Source organism: Crinia signifera, chromosome 11 (assembly GCF_055691185.1).
Source record: "Crinia signifera chromosome 11, ASM5569118v1, whole genome shotgun sequence".
Lineage (NCBI taxonomy): Eukaryota > Metazoa > Chordata > Amphibia > Anura > Myobatrachidae > Crinia > Crinia signifera.
This window is the reverse complement of record NC_139227.1, coordinates 39,472,134-39,495,380: the sequence shown is the minus strand read 5'-3', so window position 1 is coordinate 39,495,380 and position 23,247 is coordinate 39,472,134. Positions and strand designations below refer to the sequence as shown.

Here is a 23,247-nt window from a genome sequence, read left to right as displayed (position 1 = left end):
AGTCCACCCCAGAGGTGTCCCTGTGCCCTCAAAGAAGGTCAATTGCAGCTAATGCTGCTCAGAGAAAGAACTGCATTTTTATAGAAACAGCAGGGCTGTGAGGGGTTAACAGACAGCTAGTGTCCCAGCTCCCCTGCACTTGTGACAGGAAGCTGAGAGGTCAGAGGTGATCCCAGTAGCAAGGTGAGAGGGAGGAAGTGTGCAGAGAGTGAGAAGACATGCTGGAAGCAGGGTGATACTCAGGCAGAGAGAGGAGAAAGCCCAGCAGCGTGTGTGCAGTGAATGGAGAAGCTGTTCCCCTGTCCTGCACTGAAGAGGAGATCAGGTGCTGCTGATAGGTGCCAGGCAGAGTGAGACCCAGAGAGGAGTGAGAGACCCAGAGAGGAGTGAGAGACCCAGAGAGGAGTGAGACCCTGAAGAGTCATGACCAGCAGGAGCTGGCATCTGCAGCTGAGAGTTAAGGTACAGGAGCTCCCCTACCCCCAGGCTGGCCTGCACCCCACATTGGCCCACTTTACCCAGCTATTGAAGTGGCTCTCCACTGCATAGGGGACAACTGTTATTGGGGTGCTGATCACCCTGCGACATTACTAGCCCAGAGACACCTGCAACGCCCCTCTGGCTGCATGCCAGATTTGCCACCACTGCCAAGCCTATATCTACAGCCTGTGTTGTATGTCTAGCAGGGAGTTGCCCTAGGTAACGGGGACTCGCCTGTACCCCGCTATAGGGGACCATTAATATTTTCTGGCCTTTATATAGTAGTGTGCACACTAAGGTAGGGCCTACCCTTGTACTTGTGAGGATCTTCCTGCGTGGGACCGTTTCTTCATTGACTGTTTTCCTTGCACCAGGGACTATAGTTCAGTATAGTGTTATATGTGCAGTATTGTGTTATATGTGCGGTATAGTATTCTAGTGATGTCATATTATTGTCTTTAATATTGCTCTGTTTGATGTCATTGTCTTTGTGTTTTTTTTTATCTTTCTTATTGATGTTTGCATATGTGTACGAGTATATCACAGCGACTAGTGCAGTTGTTTTCCTTTAATAAATATTTGTCGCTGCTAACCGAAGTAGCGTTGTCTTTTGTGGGTCCCTTGGGTTGTGCCGTTCCCTGCCACAGGTTCTCCAGCAGAAGCTGCAAAGAATCCAGAAGCCGCCGCCGTCACCAGCTCCAGATTAAGGTACGCCATCTTGCACCACACCGTACAGGGGCACTGTCACACTTGGCGTCTACGAACAGGATTGCACAAGACCCCTGTGAACAGCAAGATGTGGCGATCGCAGTACATAGAACCGCTGGAGATGCGAAGAACTGCCACTCCACCAGCCCAAGCCAATCAGAACTCGATTGGGGCCATCATCGAAGCGATGACCGAAATGACCAGGATGATCCGTGAGATGCGTCAGGAATGGGCGGAGGATGAAAAGGAAAGACAGCAACGTGAAGGTGGCAGAAGGCATAGATGGCAACAGAATCGCCAATGGAGGTCGGAACGACTACACAGTGACCGAGCCGATGTATGCCCACAGACTGTGAGATGGCATGGGAGAAGAGGTCCACCGGCAGTGTTCCAGAACACGTCAAGAGCATCCGGTGTAACGCAGATGACTGATAGGCCGCGAACCGGCCCAAGAAGGATCACAGGTCGTGTCCTGTGGTTTGATGTGCCGCGCGGATATGGATACATTAGACGTGCAGACAACGGGCGTAGCGTCTATGTCCATTACACCGCCATACAGAACGAAGACCCCCAGAATTGCTTTCGGAGCCTGAGCGATGGTGAAGCCGTCGAATTCGAATTAACAAGCGGGAAGAAAGGCACCAAGGCCGCAAAAGTGACGGGGCCGAATGGAACGCCGGTGCTACGCAACAGACATGCCCCAGAACAACAGTGGCACTACCCGCACCGTAAAGAGCCTCTACCATACCACCAATACACCGGAAGTACAGCTGAACTGAGAGAGGTCAAGCTAGAAAAAGAAAGAGTGAACAGCAACCCTCCTCGACCAGGACAGATGCCCCGCCCACCAGAACCTGAGATCACGAGGGCAAGTGAGAAACCGGTCATGTGGAGTGAGGTAGTCCACCAGAAGCAGCAAGCAGCGACTAGGCCTCTTGCAGAGCCAACCAGAGAGTACGTGCCTAGAATGGATGATGCCGATTATCGGGTGGCGAACCTAGGGCCAAGAATGGTAGACCAGCAGAGAAGCCCCAAGACCGTGGTTCAGATGGCTGTGACGCAGACAGTAGAGCCACCAGAAGCAGAACCAGTGGTGCCACTGCATGAATCCAAGGCCAAAGTAGAAGCACCAGAGAGAGAAGACAAAGCCAAGATCTGTTTCATCGGTGGGAAGCCGGTAACAAGTGGTGAATATACGACCATCTCAGGAGAGGAATTCGCCCTCAGAATCCAGCAGGCGATACAGAGGTCGAAGAGGCAAGATCGAGAGGTGAGACATGCCTAAAGATGCGTACATCGTGAGAGTGGGCGCCATCCATTGACAGCCTAGGAGAAGCTGGACCGCAGAGGGATTGAGGTCCTGTGGCGGGGGGATGGTTGACCTGGGGAGCCCACATTAGATATCAGGTGGCAGGAAGGTAGTGATGCTTATAGTTGTTATTGAATGTATAATTGTTCGCACCTGTTTTCATTTAGCGTTTGAATGTTGTCATGGACATTGACAGGACTTTGTCAAGAACTTGTTGGTCCGGGTAAGTTGCCTGCGGACAGGCAAATTTCCAGCAGGGAGGTGTGTGGCAGTCCACCCCAGAGGTGTCCCTGTGCCCTCAAAGAAGGTCAATTGCAGCTAATGCTGCTCAGAGAAAGAACTGCATTTTTATAGAAACAGCAGGGCTGTGAGGGGTTAACAGACAGCTAGTGTCCCAGCTCCCCTGCACTTGTGACAGGAAGCTGAGAGGTCAGAGGTGATCCCAGTAGCAAGGTGAGAGGGAGGAAGTGTGCAGAGAGTAAGAAGACATGCTGGAAGCAGGGTGATACTCAGGCAGAGAGAGGAGAAAGCCCAGCAGCGTGTGTGCAGTGAATGGAGAAGCTGTTCCCCTGTCCTGCACTGAAGAGGAGATCAGGTGCTGCTGATAGGTGCCAGGCAGAGTGAGACCCAGAGAGGAGTGAGAGACCCAGAGAGGAGTGAGACCCTGAAGAGTCATGACCAGCAGGAGCTGGCATCTGCAGCTGAGAGTTAAGGTACAGGAGCTCCCCTACCCCCAGGCTGGCCTGCACCCCACATTGGCCCACTTTACCCAGCTATTGAAGTGGCTCTCCACTGCATAGGGGACAACTGTTATTGGGGTGCTGATCACCCTGCGACATTACTAGCCCAGAGACACCTGCAACGCCCCTCTGGCTGCATGCCAGATTTGCCACCACTGCCAAGCCTATATCTACAGCCTGTGTTGTATGTCTAGCAGGGAGTTGCCCTAGGTAACGGGGACTCGCCTGTACCCCGCTATAGGGGACCATTAATATTTTCTGGCCTTTATATAGTAGTGTGCACACTAAGGTAGGGCCTACCCTTGTACTTGTGAGGATCTTCCTGCGTGGGACCGTTTCTTCATTGACTGTTTTCCTTGCACCAGGGACTATAGTTCAGTATAGTGTTATATGTGCAGTATTGTGTTATATGTGCGGTATAGTATTCTAGTGATGTCATATTATTGTCTTTAATATTGCTCTGTTTGATGTCATTGTCTTTGTGTTTTTTTTTATCTTTCTTATTGATGTTTGCATATGTGTACGAGTATATCACAGCGACTAGTGCAGTTGTTTTCCTTTAATAAATATTTGTCGCTGCTAACCGAAGTAGCGTTGTCTTTTGTGGGTCCCTTGGGTTGTGCCGTTCCCTGCCACAGGTTCTCCAGCAGAAGCTGCAAAGAATCCAGAAGCCGCCGCCGTCACCAGCTCCAGATTAAGGTACGCCATCTTGCACCACACCGTACAGGGGCACTGTCACACGTACACGTCACAGCATAGTGTGGGTATTTGGGTGGCGGTGTGGGCGTGCCTTTGGTGGGCTGGAGTTTACCTGACTTTCAGGTGAGCCTCGCTCCTTAAGAAATTCATGAAGAACCCTAATTGCTCAACAACAAAGTAGGAATAGAAATAAGAGCACACTTACTTACCTTGCCACTATAGAACGGGACGCAGCGCACGGCTGCTCCCGTTTGTCTCCTCCTTCCTCCTCTCTCTCCTTGCTCCTCTCCAAAATCAATATAAGAATTGAAAATGCTGAATACTCAGCCACATTCAAAAGCTCTGACTGCACAAGTAGGGACCAGGCAACAGAATGACTCCTAGTGTTCCGTCCTGGCTCACCAGGCATTGTGACATCATAGAACCACTGTGATGTCATCACACATGTATTAGCAGCAGCCACACAGGCAAATATATGTATAAAATAAAGTATTAGACTGTGTGTATGTATAAGCAAGGGCAGAATAGCATACTGTATCTCCTACATGCCTTAATTTACAACCATGAAAGGGTCAAAATTATTACCAAACTGGGTGGAGCTATGCAGATTGGGGCGGGTTTCTTTATACCAATGTAACATGTCTTAATGCTGTGAAGGGGATCAGGCCTTGCCAAGTACCATACTAAAGTTTGGGTAGGGGTCTGTCAGTGCTGCTTCAGCCTCTGTGCTCTCAGAAGGGCAGTTCGGGCACCGCTACTGGTCATGTGCGACCTTGATAAAGCCATTAAAGTGAAATGCGCATTGGCGGAAAACCTGTGTTGTGTTGTTATGGTAACAGTGATAGTTTACTGTGTGTGGCCTAGACAGAAGGGCTCAATAGTGAAGTTACCTGTAAGCCATAGGATAGATAGCTGCCGAAGGCTGATTGGCTATATTGATTCCCATCTATGCAATATTGTTAGATTGCTAGCTATACATGTTACATCTGCCCCACCTGAAGTGTAAAATATAGACACATAAAACAGTCAACGTGAGTTTCTCATGTGTTTTTTTGTTTGTCAACCCATCAGCGCGCGGGCCCCCAATTCGTGTAGTACGTATCACCGCCTGGTTCGCTTACTGTAGCTTTAAACGAGGTGTCTCACTCCGATACCACTGCGCTCCGCACTCCTTATCGTTCCCGTTCGGAGTCCATGTGCATGGTATAGCTTGAAAAAGTCCCCCAAAAATCTTTAAAACCCTAATTGGCGGCCTATTGACTGTAAAACTTTTGGTGTCAACCTTTTTACTGTCTACCTAGTAGTAGTAGTAGTAGTACGTTTATTTATAAGGCGCCACAAAGTGTCCGCAGCGCCGTACATAGCAAACAAAAAAAAACAAATTACAAGGTAACGTACAGGGTGTGTAGAAAGATACAGTATAAATAGGGGTATAGCTGGTAGAACTAAAATCAGCATCAGTTCAGAAGTAGGTGTCAAAATAGTCAAGGAGACCGAAGATGAAGTAGAGGAAGGGAAGAACAGGACAGGAGCACAGGTGAGGTAATGAGGTAGGGTGAGTACGTGAGGAAGGAGGGCCCTGCTCATAAGAGTTAACATACTAAAAATAGGTGGGTGGACGAACGAAATACAATAGGATAAGTAGGAACGGAGGCAGGATAGGAGGATCAAAAGAGGTTAGGAGGAGGGATAGGCTAGTCGAAAAAAGTGGGTTTTGAGGGAGCGCTTGAAGGAGGTAAGGGAATCAGATAGCCTGATGGGTGGTGGGAGGTTGTTCCAGTGCAGGGGGGCAGCGCGAGAGAAATCTTGGACACGGGAGTGGGAGGAGGTGATTAGGTGAGAGGTCAGTCGGCGGTCAGCGATGGAGCGAAGAGGACGGGAGGGAGTGTGGATAGAGATCAGTGAAGAGAGGTAGGGAGCTGTGGAGGAGGAGAGAGCCTTGTAGGTGGTGGTGAGGAGTTTAAAGAGAACCCGGAAAGGAATGGGGAGCCAGTGAAGAGATAAACAGAGGGGGGAGGCAGAGGTAGAGCGGCGGGAGAGGAAGATGAGCCTAGCAGCAGCGTTAAGAATGGATTGGAGAGGTGCGAGGCGGGTGAGAGGTAGCCCAGAGAGAAGGATGTTGCAGTAGTCAAGGCGGGAGATGACAAGAGAGTGAATGAGAATTTTGGTCGCGTCAGTGGAGAGGAATGGTCTGATGCGTGAGATGTTGCGTAGGTGAAAGCGGCAAGACTGTGAGAGAGCACGAATGTGGGGGGTGAAAGAGAGGGAGGAGTCAATGATGACACCGAGGCAGCTAGACATTGGGCCAGATTCTCTAAGCTTCAAAAGTGATAAAATGGAGAGTGATAAGCAGACAGCTAATCAGCTCCTGTCTGACATTTTTTCAAACACAGTCTGTGGCTCGCTTGGGTCCCATTAGAACAGTGGTTCTCAAACTGTGGGGTTTATTTACTAAGATGGGAGTTCTATGGTAGATGGGATGTTGTCCATAGCAACGAATCAGATTCTAGTTCTTATTTGTTTAGCAACTTCTAGAAGATAATAGATAGGATCTGATTGGTTGCCCATAGCAACATCCTATATTCAGTAGAACACCCATCTTAGTAAATTTACCCCTGTGCGTCTAGGCCAGGGAACTTTTTTACCTTTTACCCCAAAATGTATTTAGATATGCCGATGTTACTCCCTTCATATGAATGGAAGGAAATCATATCATTGTAATACACACTGTACCCCCAGAAATTGATGATATATCCTGCTAGTATGGTACACAGCCTGGCGGCCATTGATGATGATGATGATAATTATCATGAATGGCTGTGTGTGGTACAAAATTTGTACCACACACAGCCATATATAGTAATCATCATCATCATCAATGGCTGCCAGGCTGTGTATGGTATAGCCATTCATAGTGTGACGTCCAAGTAACTATTAGTGTCAGCATTACAAGATGATATAGTGACAGTCTGTGCAATGTTTTCCCTAGACTAGAGATGGGTATACATTGACAGGAGCCTATATCCAGGCAAAGAAACATGGTGCCGCAGTGGCTGTACAGACTCTGCGCTGCCGAGATGGCGCAGTAACTAGTCATCTCTACTTACATACTTGGAGGCGGGGCCTGGTGCATCACACAAGGGCCTGACTCATTGACCTGCGTCAGGTCCTTGTACACTACAGTACTGTAACACACACTGCCAGGCATGCATATATAATCTATAAATAGATTCTATATGCAAAGTAATGAAATTCCTGGGGGTAATGGATGGTTGTGCTGCCGAGACAGACAGGCATGCATATAGATTCATATGCATGCCTGGATATGTCTCAGCAGCGCAATTGTCCATTACCCCCATGAATTTCATATTTACACCATTTGGGGTAATTTACCCCTGGTCTAGGCACCTGGGAGTTCCGGGAGGATCCCATGCTAGTGGCTGCCAATAATTAAATATGTGGACCATCAGAAGCACAGCTGTACCCCACTGCATAACTCACCCTACAAGTGACATTTGGGCCCTTTTTTTTTAAATTTGTTTATCAATAAAATAATTTTTATCATGACGTGCCTTGATAAAAACTGCTGATAGTCTAGTGCACCGTGAACCACTACATTTATTTATTATTTATTTATTAACAGTTTCTTATATAGCGCAGCATATTCCGTTGCGCTTTACAAAGGAGACCGTGATACAACAAACAGGGTATTTACAGACAGTCAAAAGGTAGGAGGACCCTGCTAACAAGCTTACAATCTATAGGGAAATTGGTATTGATACATAAGGATAGATACTGTATTCTTTATTGCATCGATTCCACCAGAATGCAAGGTTCTGTGACTATATCTGGATAAGCTTGCCTGAAGAGATGAGTTATGTTGCAGGTGTCATATACTGTGAACATATAAGGCTAACACACGACTTTTGTTGCAAATAGGTTTTATACTTACGTAGATCACCTCCCACTAAGAGCAAATATTACACAGCAGGTAGCACCAGTATTTGATCATATGCATTACAATAAATCTGCCATGTTTATACTTAATTAATATGTCCATTTAGGGGTTAGGAAATCCTCTACTTGTTTTAGGACCAGCGATGTCACATGTTGACTGACATGCCTTGTGTTGCCGTTTTATCTTTTTGCCACATAGCCAGTCCAGTTGTCACAGTGTGGGATGTGGCTTTGGCATTCTAGATTAGAGTGGGCGAATGGGTCAGTCTGTACTTTACTGCAACAGGTGATCAAATTGAGTTGTGCATTATTCCTTCATTCCTAATATATGTAAATATATCTTTCATGATGTCGTTTTCCTGTGACTCTCTCAGGTACTGCTGCCAATTACTGGAAGCTCAACAGCATCTGGCTGCTTAAAGGAACAATATGGAAATGATTTGGGATCATGTTTCCTCAGTGTTTTTGTACTCCAATGAACTGACGTTGATTGGCCTTTATGTATCATTATGCCCAGAAGTCTGTAATGTGCCTGCAGTGAGAAATAGTTAAAGTAATTCCGGCTGCACAGTGTTATATCCCTTTGCTTTTGTCGCTTGCAAATATTAATGGATGAAGTTATAGAATATTCTTGTTCTATGACTTTACCCAGTGTTAGTAGTGGTTTTAGGAAGTCCCAAAGTTAAGTGCAGTTCCATTGCTTGCATCCTCTTTGTCTTACATCTTTTTGTATTACATAATTGAATATAGGACATATGACAGGTACAGATCCTAGAGATGGCAGGTACAGATGCACAGAGATCTAAAATAAAACAATGCCTTAACCAGCCCCAGTGATGATTACAGTTTAGTAGTTGGAGGGGAAAGTAAGGGGGAAGGGGGAGGGGGGGGGTTTACGTTGAAATACTTTGCTATCCCCTCCCCAAACCTTATACCCCTGGATATAAAAAGGGATTAACCCTTTTAGTGTGAAAGTGCCCAACGCAGCAAATGCAATGTAGAAGCGGTATGAGTCTGGTAACAAATTACCTTTCTTGTGTGTAATGTTCTCTATTACACTTTAAATTCCTGCCAGAGCAGGTGGACCGCTGCTGTCACCTCATTTCCGTCACACTGCTCCAGCGTCAGATGGCGAGGCTGGTGGTAACATGGTCACACATTGAGGTTCCATGTTGTGCACAGTACCCGCCAATAAGTTCAGTTTGTTGGTAATATCACTCACTCGAAGGCTCCTGTCCTCCTTTATCAAACTGTCAGTGCCACACCAATTGTCATCTGTGGTGGACATGCATGGTCATCCGGAGCTCATCTTGAACGTCTGTCTTGCATTTATCAAGGTCATGTACCAAACCCAAACCTGTTGCCATGACATGGCATCATTACCGTACACGTGGACAAGTTGGCAATGTGATTCTGATGCTAAATTAAGAAATGAGTGTGAAAGTCCGCTAATAGGTACATGTGGGTGAGCATCTACTGCGCGCCATGCCTCTCCTACCGTAAGGATGGATGCATGAGGACACATCTGGACTTTATTCTGTCCTAGTTGTTCATGTAAGATGGCGCAGACCAGGTAATAATGCCGTCCCTGTACAATGTAATATGACAGGGATAAACGTATGCCTCTATTACTATAATGAGGGCTGATTGCAGGCTCATGAAAACGATGTCATTTGAAATAACTACCGCTTTAAATTTAAGGTGGATTAGCCCTGATATAGAACTGAGATGCACCCTGTGATCTCTGGCGTTCCTAAAGCAGCATCTGAATGGCGCGATATGGTGTTTGCCGGTACAGAGGGTTATAAACCACTTACACAGGAGCAATAACTAGTTTTAGAACTGCAGATTTTAAAAGCTCTATATCTTTGTCCACCACTTTCCACCGTTCCACTGGAAATATTTATTTTGACCTTGGAACAGGGAACAGTAAGATGACGATATTCTGTACTGTGCTGAACCTTTCTTTACAGATAAAGAAAAAATAAAATACAGAAAATACTTTTTCTAATTAGGTTACATAATCCAGTCCATTCCAGTTGTCACCAGTAACCCACTGTATGCCTGGTACAGTCCTCTGAGGTAATCCTACGTAGATATGGGGATGCTGAGAAAATTAGAGGGCTGCTCAGCGGAGGGTTAGGAAGCCGAGTCTCACACTGCTACAATAATTATTTGTTTTCAGAATGATCAGCAGAACCACAATTGCATTCCGCCTAATTTCATGCCCCCCAAAGTGGGGACCGTTATAGGATGAAATTAGGATTTAGGCCAGATTTTGATAACAAATGGAGAATTGCGTCCGTAGGTGATATATTTCCTTGTGTGTTACAAAAGTTGCAGCTGCCTTAAAATGGAGCGGTCACTTACATTAAAAGATTATATGAAAGCCAAAACTATGAGTAGAACATGCTGTTGTTTCAGTTGTACTCTACTAGCTGCTTTACATGATGGCGATTAGAGTTTACGCTACCTCACACCTGTAAGGTGTAGTATACAGCAGCCATTATAGGACTTAGCTCCCTCAAAACTGCATGTTCTAGTGTACAGCAGCCATTATAAATCTCAGCTTCCTCACAATTTTTAGGTGTAGTATATACAGTAGCAGTTTATAAGACTTAGATCCCTCACATCCTTACGGTGTAGGATACAGCGGCCATTATAAGACTTAGCTCCCTCACAACATGAAGGTGTAGTATAAAGCAGCCATGATATGACTTGGCTCCCTCATAACTGTAAGGTGTAATATACAGCAGCCATTATAAGACTTTGCTCCCTCACAACATGAAGGTGTAGTATAAAGCAGCCATGATATGACTTGGCTCGCTCATAAACGTAAGGTGTAGTATATAGCAGCCATTATAAGACTTTGCTCCCTCACATCATGAAGGTGTAGTATTCAGCAGCTATTATAAGACTTAGCTCCCTCACAACATGATGGTGTAGTATTAAGCAACCATTATATGACTTGGCTCCCTCATAAACGTAAGGTGTAATATACAGCAGCCATTATCAGACTTAGCCCCTCAAAACATGAAGGTGTAGTATACAGCAGCCATTTTAAGACTAAGGGGATGATTCAGGTCGGTTTGCAGAAGCAAACTCCTTTTTAATGGAGAAAACCATGCTGTGCTGCAGGTGTGGCAGATACAACATGTGCAGAGAGAGTTACATTTGGCAAAGTTATTTTGTTTCTGTGCAGGGCAAATACTGGCTGCTTTATTTTTACACTGCAATATAGATCTCACTTTGAAGTAAAACCCCATCCAAATCTAATTCTCTCTGCACAAGTAACATCTGCCCCACCTGCAGTGCACATGGTTTTGTCCATCTAAGAAGGATTTTGTCAGAAAGAATGAACTAGAATAAGGCCCTATGTACTAGAAACCAATGTCATCACCTGGGCATAAGAAGCTCGTACAGAAAAGGACCAATGGCGATGAAGAGGTGTTTACCATCCAATGAAAAGATAAAAAAATATGATAACAAATGTTAGAACCTTTAATAGCAACACTCTGGGTCACAACACAGGAGGGGGTTCTTCGTTAGCGTACCCGTACTCACACTCAGAATTGAGGTTATGTGCTCATAAAGGTATCTTTTGAAACACTAGGGGATTTCACCACAAGTGGATTTCGATAACCAAATGCGTACCGTACTCACAAGTCGGAATTGCTGGTACAGGCGCATAAAGGTTTCTTTAACCCCTTCATGACAGAGCCAGTTTGTGCCTTCATGACAGAGCCCTTTTTTTCAAATCTGACATGTCTCACTTAAGTGGGGATAACTTTTTTTTGCTTTTACTTATCCCAGTGATTTTGAGATTGTTTTCTCGTGACACATTGTACTTCAAGTTAGTGGTAAATTTTCGTCGATACAGTCTGTGTTTTTTTGTGAAAAATACCAAAATATCGTGAAAAAATGGAAAATTTAGCAATTTGCAAAATGTTAAATTTTCTGCTTGTGAGACAAATAATCATACCACTCAAAATAGTTAATAACTAACATAGACCATATGTCTACTTTATGTTTCCATCATTATTTCAACTTCCTTTTAATTTTTTTGGACACTAGGAGGCTTACAATATGAATAGCAAATTCTCAAATTTTCATGAAAATTTCAAACACTGATTTTTTTAGGGACCAGTTCAGTTCTGATGTGACTTTGAGGGACTTGTATGTGAGACACCCCCATAAATGATGCCATTTCAAAAACTGCACCCCTCACAGTATTCAAAACAGCATTTTGGAAGTTTGTTAACCCTTTAGGTGTTTCACAGGAATTAAAACAAAGTGTAGGTGAAATTTCAAAATTTCTTTTTTTTTGCAGAGTTTCAATTTTAATACATTTTTCTAACGAATACAGTAGATTTTACTAGAGAAATGTGACTAAAAATTGATTCCCCCAATTCTTTTGTTTTCAAAAATATCCTATATGTGGCCCTAGTGTGCACGTTGACCAAACCACAGGCTTCATAATAGAAGGAGCACCTACTTGATTTTGGAGCCTCCTTTTTATGAGATTTTTTTTTAGGCACCATGTAGGTTTCTAGGCACCATAAGTGCTAAAAGTTAGGAACCTCCCCCACAAGTCACCCCATTTTGCAATCTACACCCCTCAGGGAATTCATCTAGGGGTATAGTGTACATTTCAAACCCCCAGGGGTTTCACCAATTTTGGTACAACTGGGATGTGAAAATGGAAAATTACATTTTTTTACACAAACATGCAGTTCTGGCTCAAAATTTTTCATTTTCACAAGGAATGAAGGAGACAAAGCACCCCAAAATCTGTGCCCCAATTTCTCCCGAGTACGGCAATGCCTCACATGTGACCAAAAAATACCAGTTGGGTGCATGGCAGGACTCAGAAGGGAAGGAGTGATTTTTGGATTTTGCAGCAAAGATTTTGGTGGAATGAATGGTGGGTGCTATGTTGCATTAGCAAGACTCCCAAAGCACCAATACAGTGGAACCCCCCCACAAGTCACCCCATTTTGCAAAGTACACCCCTCAGGGAATTCATCTAGGGGTATAGTGTACATTTCAAACCCCCAGGGGTTTCACCAATTTTGGTACAACTGGGATGTGAAAATGGAAAATTACATTTTTTTACACAAACATGCAGTTCTGGCTCAAAATTTTTCATTTTCACAAGGAATGAAGGAGACAAAGCACCCCAAAATCTGTGCCCCAATTTCTCCCGAGTACGGCAATGCCTCACATGTGACCAAAAAATACCAGTTGGGTGTATGGCAGGACTCAGAAGGGAAGGAGTGATTTTTGGATTTTGCAGCAAAGATTTTGGTGGAATGAATGGTGGGTGCTATGTTGCATTAGCAAGACTCCCAAAGCACCAATACAGTGGAACCCCCACACAAGTCACCCCATTTTGCAAAGTACACCCCTCAGGGAATTCATCTAGGGGTATAGTGTACATTTCAAACCCCCAGGGGTTTCACCAATTTTGGTACAACTGGGATGTGAAAATGGAAAATTACATTTCTTTACACAAACATGCAGTTCTGGCTCAAAATTTTTCATTTTCACAAGGAATGAAGGAGACAAAGCACCCCAAAATCTGTGCCCCAATTTCTCCCGAGTACGGCAATGCCTCACATGTGACCAAAAAATACCAGTTGGGTGCATGGCAGGACTCAGAAGGGAAGGAGTGATTTTTGGATTTTGCAGCAAAGATTTTGGTGGAATGAATGGTGGGTGCTATGTTGCATTAGCAAGACTCCCAAAGCACCAATACAGTGGAACCCCCCCACAAGTCACCCCATTTTGCAAAGTACACCCCTCAGGGAATTCATCTAGGGGTATAGTGTACATTTCAAACCCCCAGGGGTTTCACCAATTTTGGTACAACTGGGATGTGAAAATGGAAAATTACATTTTTTTACACAAACATGCAGTTCTGGCTCAAAATTTTTCATTTTCACAAGGAATGAAGGAGACAAAGCACCCCAAAATCTGTGCCCCAATTTCTCCCGAGTACGGCAATGCCTCACATGTGACCAAAAAATACCAGTTGGGTGCATGGCAGGACTCAGAAGGGAAGGAGTGATTTTTGGATTTTGCAGCAAAGATTTTGGTGGAATGAATGGTGGGTGCTATGTTGCATTAGCAAGACTCCCAAAGCACCAATACAGTGGAACCCCCACACAAGTCACCCCATTTTGCAAAGTACACCCCTCAGGGAATTCATCTAGGGGTATAGTGTACATTTCAAACCCCCAGGGGTTTCACCAATTTTGGTACAACTGGGATGTGAAAATGGAAAATTACATTTCTTTACACAAACATGCAGTTCTGGCTCAAAATTTTTCATTTTCACAAGGAATGAAGGAGACAAAGCACCCCAAAATCTGTGCCCCAATTTCTCCCGAGTACGGCAATGCCTCACATGTGACCAAAAAATACCAGTTGGGTGCATGGCAGGACTCAGAAGGGAAGGAGTGATTTTTGGATTTTGCAGCAAAGATTTTGGTGGAATGAATGGTGGGTGCTATGTTGCATTAGCAAGACTCCCAAAGCACCAATACAGTGGAACCCCCCCACAAGTCACCCCATTTTGCAAAGTACACCCCTCAGGGAATTCATCTAGGGGTGTAGTGTACATTTCAAACCCCCAGGGGTTTCACCAATTTTGGTACAACTGGGATGTGAAAATGGAAAATTACATTTTTTTACACAAACATGCAGTTCTGGCTCAAAATTTTTCATTTTCACAAGGAATGAAGGAGACAAAGCACCCCAAAATCTGTGCCCCAATTTCTCCCGAGTACGGCAATGCCTCACATGTGACCAAAAAATACCAGTTGGGTGCATGGCAGGACTCAGAAGGGAAGGAGTGATTTTTGGATTTTGCAGCAAAGATTTTGGTGGAATGAATGGTGGGTGCTATGTTGCATTAGCAAGACTCCCAAAGCACCAATACAGTGGAACCCCCCCACAAGTCACCCCATTTTGCAAAGTACACCCCTCAGGGAATTCATCTAGGGGTATAGTGTACATTTCAAACCCCCAGGGGTTTCACCAATTTTGGTACAACTGGGATGTGAAAATGGAAAATTACATTTTTTTACACAAACATGCAGTTCTGGCTCAAAATTTTTCATTTTCACAAGGAATGAAGGAGACAAAGCACCCCAAAATCTGTGCCCCAATTTCTCCCGAGTACGGCAATGCCTCACATGTGACCAAAAAATACCAGTTGGGTGCATGGCAGGACTTAGAAGGGAAGGAGTGATTTTTGGATTTTGCAGCAAAGATTTTGGTGGAATGAATGGTGGGTGCTATGTTGCATTAGCAAGACTCCCAAAGCACCAATACAGTGGAACCCCCCCACAAGTCACCCCATTTTGCAAAGTACACCCCTCAGGGAATTCATCTAGGGGTATAGTGTACATTTCAAACCCCCAGGGGTTTTACCAATTTTGGTACAACTGGGATGTGAAAATGGAAAATTACATTTTTTTACACAAACATGCAGTTCTGGCTCAAAATTTTTCATTTTCACAAGGAATGAAGGAGACAAAGCACCCCAAAATCTGTGCCCCAATTTCTCCCGAGTACGGCAATGCCTCACATGTGACCAAAAAATACCAGTTGGGTGCATGGCAGGACTCAGAAGGGAAGGAGTGATTTTTGGATTTTGCAGCAAAGATTTTGGTGGAATGAATGGTGGGTGCTATGTTGCATTAGCAAGACTCCCAAAGCACCAATACAGTGGAACCCCCCCACAAGTCACCCCATTTTGCAAAGTACACCCCTCAGGGAATTCATCTAGGGGTATAGTGTACATTTCAAACCCCCAGGGGTTTCACCAATTTTGGTACAACTGGGATGTGAAAATGGAAAATTACATTTTTTTACACAAACATGCAGTTCTGGCTCAAAATTTTTCATTTTCACAAGGAATGAAGGAGACAAAGCACCCCAAAATCTGTGCCCCAATTTCTCCCGAGTACGGCAATGCCTCACGTGTGACCAAAAAATACCAGTTGGGTGCATGGCAGGACTCAGAAGGGAAGGAGTGATTTTTGGATTTTGCAGCACAGATTTTGGTGGAATGAATGGTGGGTGCTATGTTGCATTACCAATACAGTGGAACCCCCCCACAAGTGACCCCATTTTGCAAACTACACCCCTCAGGGAATTCATCTAGGGGTATAGTGTACATTTCAAACCCCCAGGGGTTTCATCAATTTTGGTACAACTGGGCAGTGAAAATGAAAAAAATACATTTTTTTACACAAAAATGTACTTCTGGCTCAAAATTTTTCATTTTCACAAGGAATGAAGGAGACAAAGCACCCCAAAATCTGTGCCCCCATTTCTCCAGAGTACGGCAATGCCTCACATGTGACCAAAAAATACCAGTTGGGTGCATGGCAGGACTCAGAAGGGAAGGAGTGATTTTTGGATTTTGCAGCACAGATTTTGGTGGAATGAATGGTGGGTGCTATGTTGCATTACCAATACAGTGGAACCCCCCCACAAGTGACCCCATTTTGCAAACTACACCCCTCAGGGAATTCATCTAGGGGTATAGTGTACATTTCAAACCCCCAGGGGTTTCATCAATTTTGGTACAACTGGGCAGTGAAAATGAAAAAAAAATACATTTTTTTACACAAAAATGTACTTCTGGCTCAAAATTTTTCATTTTCACAAGGAATGAAGGAGACAAAGCACCCCAAAATCTGTGCCCCCATTTCTCCAGAGTACGGCAATGCCTCACATGTGACCAAAAAATACCAGTTGGGTGCATGGCAGGACTCAGAAGGGAAGGAGTGATTTTTGGATTTTGCAGCACAGATTTTGGTGGAATGAATGGTGGGTGCTATGTTGCATTACCAATACAGTGGAACCCCCCCACAAGTGACCCCATTTTGCAAACTACACCCCTCAGGGAATTCATCTAGGGGTATAGTGTACATTTCAAACCCCCAGGGGTTTCATCAATTTTGGTACAACTGGGCAGTGAAAATGAAAAAAATACATTTTTTTACACAAAAATGTACTTCTGGCTCAAAATTTTTCATTTTCACAAGGAATGAAGGAGACAAAGCACCCCAAAATCTGTGCCCCCATTTCTCTAGAGTACGGCAATGCCTCACATGTGACCAAAAAATACCAGTTGGGTGCATGGCAGGACTCAGAAGGGAAGGAGTGATTTTTGTTTTTTGCAGCTCAGATTCTGGTGGAATGAATGGTGGGTGCTATGTGGCATTAGCAAGACCCCCGAAGCACGGTGAAATGATGAACCTAATAATCCATAGATGTGTGGTATATTTTGAAACACTCCTTTATACATAGGCCGGGTTTGTCGGGGCAAGTTTCACAGTGGAAAATAGTTTCCTTTCTTATTCCCTTTTTATAGCAAACTTTGCACCTTTTTTGTGTCCTGCCCTTTCTTGCAGTGGAGGGGATTTCGTTGGGAAAATGCTGCCCTGGTACAATACGGGGGCCAGTACTAGAAGTACTGGGGCCCTCTGCCTGCTGATTCCCAAATGTTAGGCTCTTTATGACTTCCTCTTGAAAGTGCATAAATGTCCCCCTCTGGCCGGTAGAACGGAATAGCACGTAAGCGTTATACAGTGCCATCTGGATGATATACACGGCCAGCTTCTTGTACCAGATATTTGTTTTCCGCAGGGCACTGTACGGCTTCAGTACCTGATCTGAAAGATCCACTCCGCCCATGTACTTATTGTAATCTAGGATACAATTTGGTTTTGAGGTGTGGGTACTGGTACCTCGTACAGGGATGGAGGTGGTACTGTCTCCATGAATTGTTGTCAGTATAAGGACATCCCTCTTGTCCTTATATTTGACCAACAACAAATTTTCGGTGCATATTCCCCTGCTTTCACCCCTTCTCATTACTTGGGCAATGTGCGTTTTGGGGAGGCCTCTTTGGTTCTTGCGCACAGTACCGCAAGCTGCTGTACCTCTTGAACCAAGGGCCTTAAACAGGGGGATGCTGGTGTAAAAGTTATCCACATAGAGGTGATAACCCTTATCCAGGAAGGGGTGCATTAAATCCCAGACAATTTTTCCACTAACACCTACGAGGGAGGGGGGGCATTCTGGTGGTTCAATTCTTGAATCCTTCCCTTCATATACCCTAAACTTGTGGGTGTACCCTGTGGTGCTTTCACACAGCTTATACATTTTTATGCCATACCTTGCCCTCTTACTGGGAAGGTACTGGCGGAATTTAACCCTTCCTTTAAAATGTATAAGGGACTCGTCGATACTAATACATTTATCAGGGATGTATAGCTCTGCAAATTTGGCACTGAAATGATCAATGACCGGCCTGACTTTGAATAGCCTGTCAAAGGTGGGATCATCTCTGGGTGGGCACTGTGCATTATCGGTGTAATGTATAAATTTATGGATTGCCTCAAAACGAGCCCGGGGCATGGCCATACGGTGAAATGGGGTGCTGTACAGAACATCTGTACTCCAATATTGCCTAATTTGTGGCTTTTTTACTATGCCCATATGTAACACCAGACCCCAAAACGTCATCATCTCTACTGCATCTACAGGGGTCCACCTAGCAAATGATGACATGGGGTTTTGAGCAATAAACTGCTGGGCATATAAATTAGTTTGGTCCACCATTAAATTTATAAAATCATCAGAGAAAAATAATTTAAAAATGTCAATTTCTCTGAGACCTGTTGAATCAAATTGGATTCCTGGGATGGCCAAAAACTCAGGAACCTGGGGCTCAAAATTGTCTGGTGGTGGGGTCCATACGAGATCAATTATTGGGGGGGGGGTCTCAGCTGCTCTACGGGGGCGTCTTTGAGGGGGTCCCTTATCATCAGAGGAGGAAGAGGAGCTTAAGACAAATCCTTCAAATTCCCCGCTTGCCTCACTGGCTGTGTCAGAGTCAGAGGCAAGCATGGCATATGCCTCCTCCACCGAATACATTCTCCTGGATGACTGGGACGACATTTGGGATGACATTTGGGATGCCATTTATATTTTTGTGTTACTGGTAGTGAAATGTTTCAACACGTGTATAGTGTAGGGGGGGGTACAAACTTTATTTCAACCCGGGGGGTATGTAGTGTGTAGTGTGTATGTATGTAGTGCAGAAAAAAAAAAATAAAAAAATAAAAAAATGGAAGGGTTCAAAAAAAAAAAAAAATGGAAGGGGTTAAAAAAAAAAATGGAAGGGGTTAAAAAAAAAAATGGAAGGGGTTAAAAAAAAAAAAAAATGGAAGGGGTTAAAAAAAAAAAAGGTCCTGCGCCAAAAATTGAGCACAGATGTTGGTCAGTAACGTCCGTCACTGAACAGCGCTCAAAGGCAACAGGAATTTGATCCAAAAAAAAAAAAAATAGATCAACCCTGTGCCGAAAAAGCTGATCAGTGATGTACGTCACTGATCAGCGCACAGTGGCCACAGGACACACACAAAATCACAGTGTGTGTAAAAAAAAAAATGTAAAAAAGACCCCACAGCACTCACAAAAAATAAAAAAAGGTGATCAGTGATGCGACACTGATTACCAGTGAGGGGCAGCAGGTGCACAACCTTTGGTGGTACTGACAGGTATATATAAAAAAAAAAACCTCTGCACCCCTAAAAAGTTGCTGATCACCTCAGATATAGTGATCAGCACAAAAGGCGGGGGCAGCAGACACAAAATTTAGCACTCTCTATCACTCTCTGTCACTATCTCTCTCTATCTCTCTATCTCTCACTATCTATCACTCTATGACACTGCAGCAGCAGCACTGACAGGTATATCTATATATAAAAAAAAACCTGCGCCCCCAAAAAGTTGCTGATCAGTTAATTTATACTGATCAGCACAAAAGGGGGGGCAGCAGTCAGTTATATAAAAAATATATAGCACAATCTGTCACTATCTCTCTATCTCTCTCTATCTATCTATAGCTCTATCACACTGCAGCAGCACAAAATATAGCACTAGGCCTCTCTATCTCTCTCTATCTCTTTCAGTTATATAAAAAATATATAGCACAATCTGTCACTATCTCTCTCTCTATCTCTCTCTCTCTATCTCTCTCTATCTCTCTATCTATAGCTCTATCACACTGCAGCAGCACAAAATATAGCACTAGGCCTCTCTATCTCTCTCTATCTCTCTCTATCTCTCTCTCTCTAACTCTCTCTCTATCTAATAAATCGCAGCAGCACAAGATGTCACAGGATGTCACAAGATGTCACAAGCATAAGCAATATCAATGATCAGGTAAGTATTTTGGATGGGTTCTGGTCAGTATAGGCGGCAGCTGGGCACGGTGACCGCACTGCACGCTATTCCAGACCGGAATGGCGTCTGCAGTGCAGTCACCGTTAGTTTAAACCCCCCTCCATGGCTGTGATTGGTCCGTCGGTCCGACGAACCAATCACGGCCTTTGGGGGCGGGAGGGGTGAGGTGGGGTGACACCAGTGTCACCCTTACACCCCGCGGTGATTGGTGCTGTACTTTACAGCACCAATCACCTCCGATCCCGTGTCACCGGCGAACGTTATTCGCCGGTGACACAGAAAACGCTGTGAATGGCTGTTCACAATGAACAGCCAATCACAGCGATCGCCGACGGGGGGGCGGCATCGCCGCCCCCCCTGGGCATGCACGGACATGTCTGCTGTCAGGGACAGCAGACATCGTCCCTCTGTCACTGCGTCTCTAGACGCAGTGACAGTTTTAAGCCATGACGTATATATACGTCAACGGTCGGGAAGTACTTCCCGGCCATGACGTATATATACGTCAAATGTCGTGAAGGGGTTAACTTGAAGAAAGAGGCCCGAATCTCTCATTTGCAGTATGTTATCATATTTTTTTATCTTTTCATTGGATGGTAAACACCTCTTCATCGCCATTGGTCCTTTTCTGTACGAACTGTTTCCACGTGGGGTTGAGTGGTGACCCCTTCTTTCGGACCGGCAGAAGAAGAGTGACTGCGCCTTGGGACTGATTATTTTTTGTTTGTTTGGGCATAAGAAGCTATTCAGCTTACTCTACCCCACGTTTGAGTAATGGCAGTATTTCCAATTAGTGGACAGGTGAATTTTCCTGTTCAGAGGTTCTCCAGCTCTGTCTCCAGAACCTGTACAGGTCATGTTTTTCAGGTCACATGATGATTTTTTTTAACGTTACAGTTGGTGATACACAGCACTCCTGCCCCGTAACCTGGATAACATGATCTGAGGACCGAATTTGACAACCACTGCTCTAGTGCCTCTGCCATGTTTAGCACACAGGGCAGTGTGACGTTAAGCGGCATCAGCTAGTGTTTACAATTCTGCAACAATTTCCAAAAATCATAAATAGGTGATTATAAACTAGGGTTTGTAGGTAATTTTATGATGACACTGTTCCGTCTCAGTTCTGAAAACCACCCCAGCAACGGGGACCAATCATATGATTTGCATTGTGTGCCCAGAACTCCTACTGAAATGATGAGAGTGAGTATAACTTACATAGCAATTTCCAGCGCCAGGCCACGCTCACGCGGTCCAATGCTGACCAGCTAAACTCCTCGGCCCCAGAGACCTCTTGTAATAGAAGTTTCACATTATTAAAGCGAATGAGGTTGCAGACACACAATTGTCATTCAGTGCATGCGTCTTCTCCTATGCTGTACTGCTTAGTAGCTGTAGGAAACTAGAACACAGACATGCTTACAATGCAGAGCAACCGTCTCATCATTTTTGAGTCATATTGTGTTTGTCGTGCTGAGCTTCAGCTGGGGGGCATGGAGCCGGGCACTAGTTATCGCTAGAAGACCCAGTAGGAGAGGTGTAAATGCTTGCATACATTTACTTCCCATGACTTATTGTTGAGCTACATGAATACAATTCCCAGGTAAGCAGAACGTTGGTGCTTATATATGCAATGAAACAACAATGCATCACACTCTTCTGCCCTGTTTTAATCAACAATTGTTTGGCAGTGAAATATATTAGAAGTTGTGCGAGGTGTTGTGTACATCGGCTTCTGCAAGATTTCAGCTGCCAGGCTCAGTTCCAGGGCTCCGCACATTAGCATCGCGCACAGGAGTATAGCTTAAATATATTGCTGCTATCTTAGTAAGGAATCTGATGTATTTCATTACGTTGGGATGTACAGATGTGTCCTCATACACGATTGCTCAAGTCTGCAATGCCAATAAGAAGCAAAGTGTGAAGAAAGGCGCTCTCAGAGTGACACCATATGGCCCAGATTACGGATGATCGCTGTACACTGTCTAGATATAGTCAGTAGGTCAACACCATATTGTCAACATGGAAAAAAGACAATGGTCAACTCATGTTGGGGGGGGGGGGGGAGGGGCAAAGACTGCAGTGTGGGAGGTGCCCCCAAGCCACGCCCGATTTAGGCAGTGACTCCCTTTCTTGTTACGCTGGTTCTGAAACCTCATAAAACGAATGGCCAAGCAGTGGTGGAATCGGGAAGTGTAGGAGGTATAGGGCTCAGCTTGTGGCTTATTCGTGCATCTGTGATGGGGATCCAATAGATATGTGTATCCCTATCATACGGAGGAGAATATCCTTGGGGACAAGGATATATGTCAGGAGACCATGCAGATCACCTCTAACTTAAGATGTTCTTTTTTGTTTCCTTTTTTTTTTCTTTGCAATAGAAGAACTGATCAGTCCAAATGATATTGACCCCTTACACCGTTATCGTCGGGATCAGAGAAACATCAGCATGCAATATTCTAATCAGGTAAGGGTCTGACGTTCTGCTATATCTGTATAGAATACCTGACAAACTTGCGAAACCCTGTGGAGGCTTAAACTTCTGGGGATCTTTCATTCTAGAATGAAAAACTGCATCACAACCATAGCATTCAACATGCGGTCTGAAACTCTTAAGAGGAACCTAAGCAGTTGGGGATATGGATGTACTGTAGCAGCTGAATATTTAAAATGTTCCTCAATTAAATATAAAGATTTAATGAAAGAAGAATCCTGTGTTATAGCATGCCACACTGACCAACATAGGCGTGCGCACGGTGGGTGCCGTGGGTGCACAGGCACCCCCTAATGACCGGTCAAGCACTACATATATATATATATTTTTTAGGTCGCCCGGAGCACTTGCTCCGACACCTCCCACACCATTCTGACCAGCGCATGCCGCGCACAGGAAGTGCTAGCAAGAGAAGAGCCTGCTGCTAGCCTTTCCTGTGCGCGGTCAGGTCCACAGCTGGCTCCCGCTTCTCCTGGGAGACAAGAAGCTGGAAGCCACAACCGCCCTCACAGTCCACGCTGCGCCGGCTACCTTGGAGATGTGCAGTAGGGATGGCTGCTGTACGGAGGGGGAAGCTGGTGCATGTG

At 44.8% G+C, this 23,247-nt stretch overlaps 1 protein-coding gene across 2 annotated transcripts in view; it reads left to right on the top strand.

Annotated features, from left to right (window-relative positions):
* LOC146045333 (phosphorylase b kinase regulatory subunit alpha, skeletal muscle isoform-like) overlaps positions 1 to 23,247 on the top strand; it is a 219,166-nt gene that overhangs the window by 135,847 nt on the left and 60,072 nt on the right. For both annotated transcript variants that reach the window (XM_083164100.1, XM_083164099.1), the window contains exon 7: positions 22,548 to 22,633. The gene's annotated coding sequence lies outside the window, so the exon portion shown is untranslated. The remainder of the gene's footprint in view (positions 1 to 22,547; positions 22,634 to 23,247) is intronic.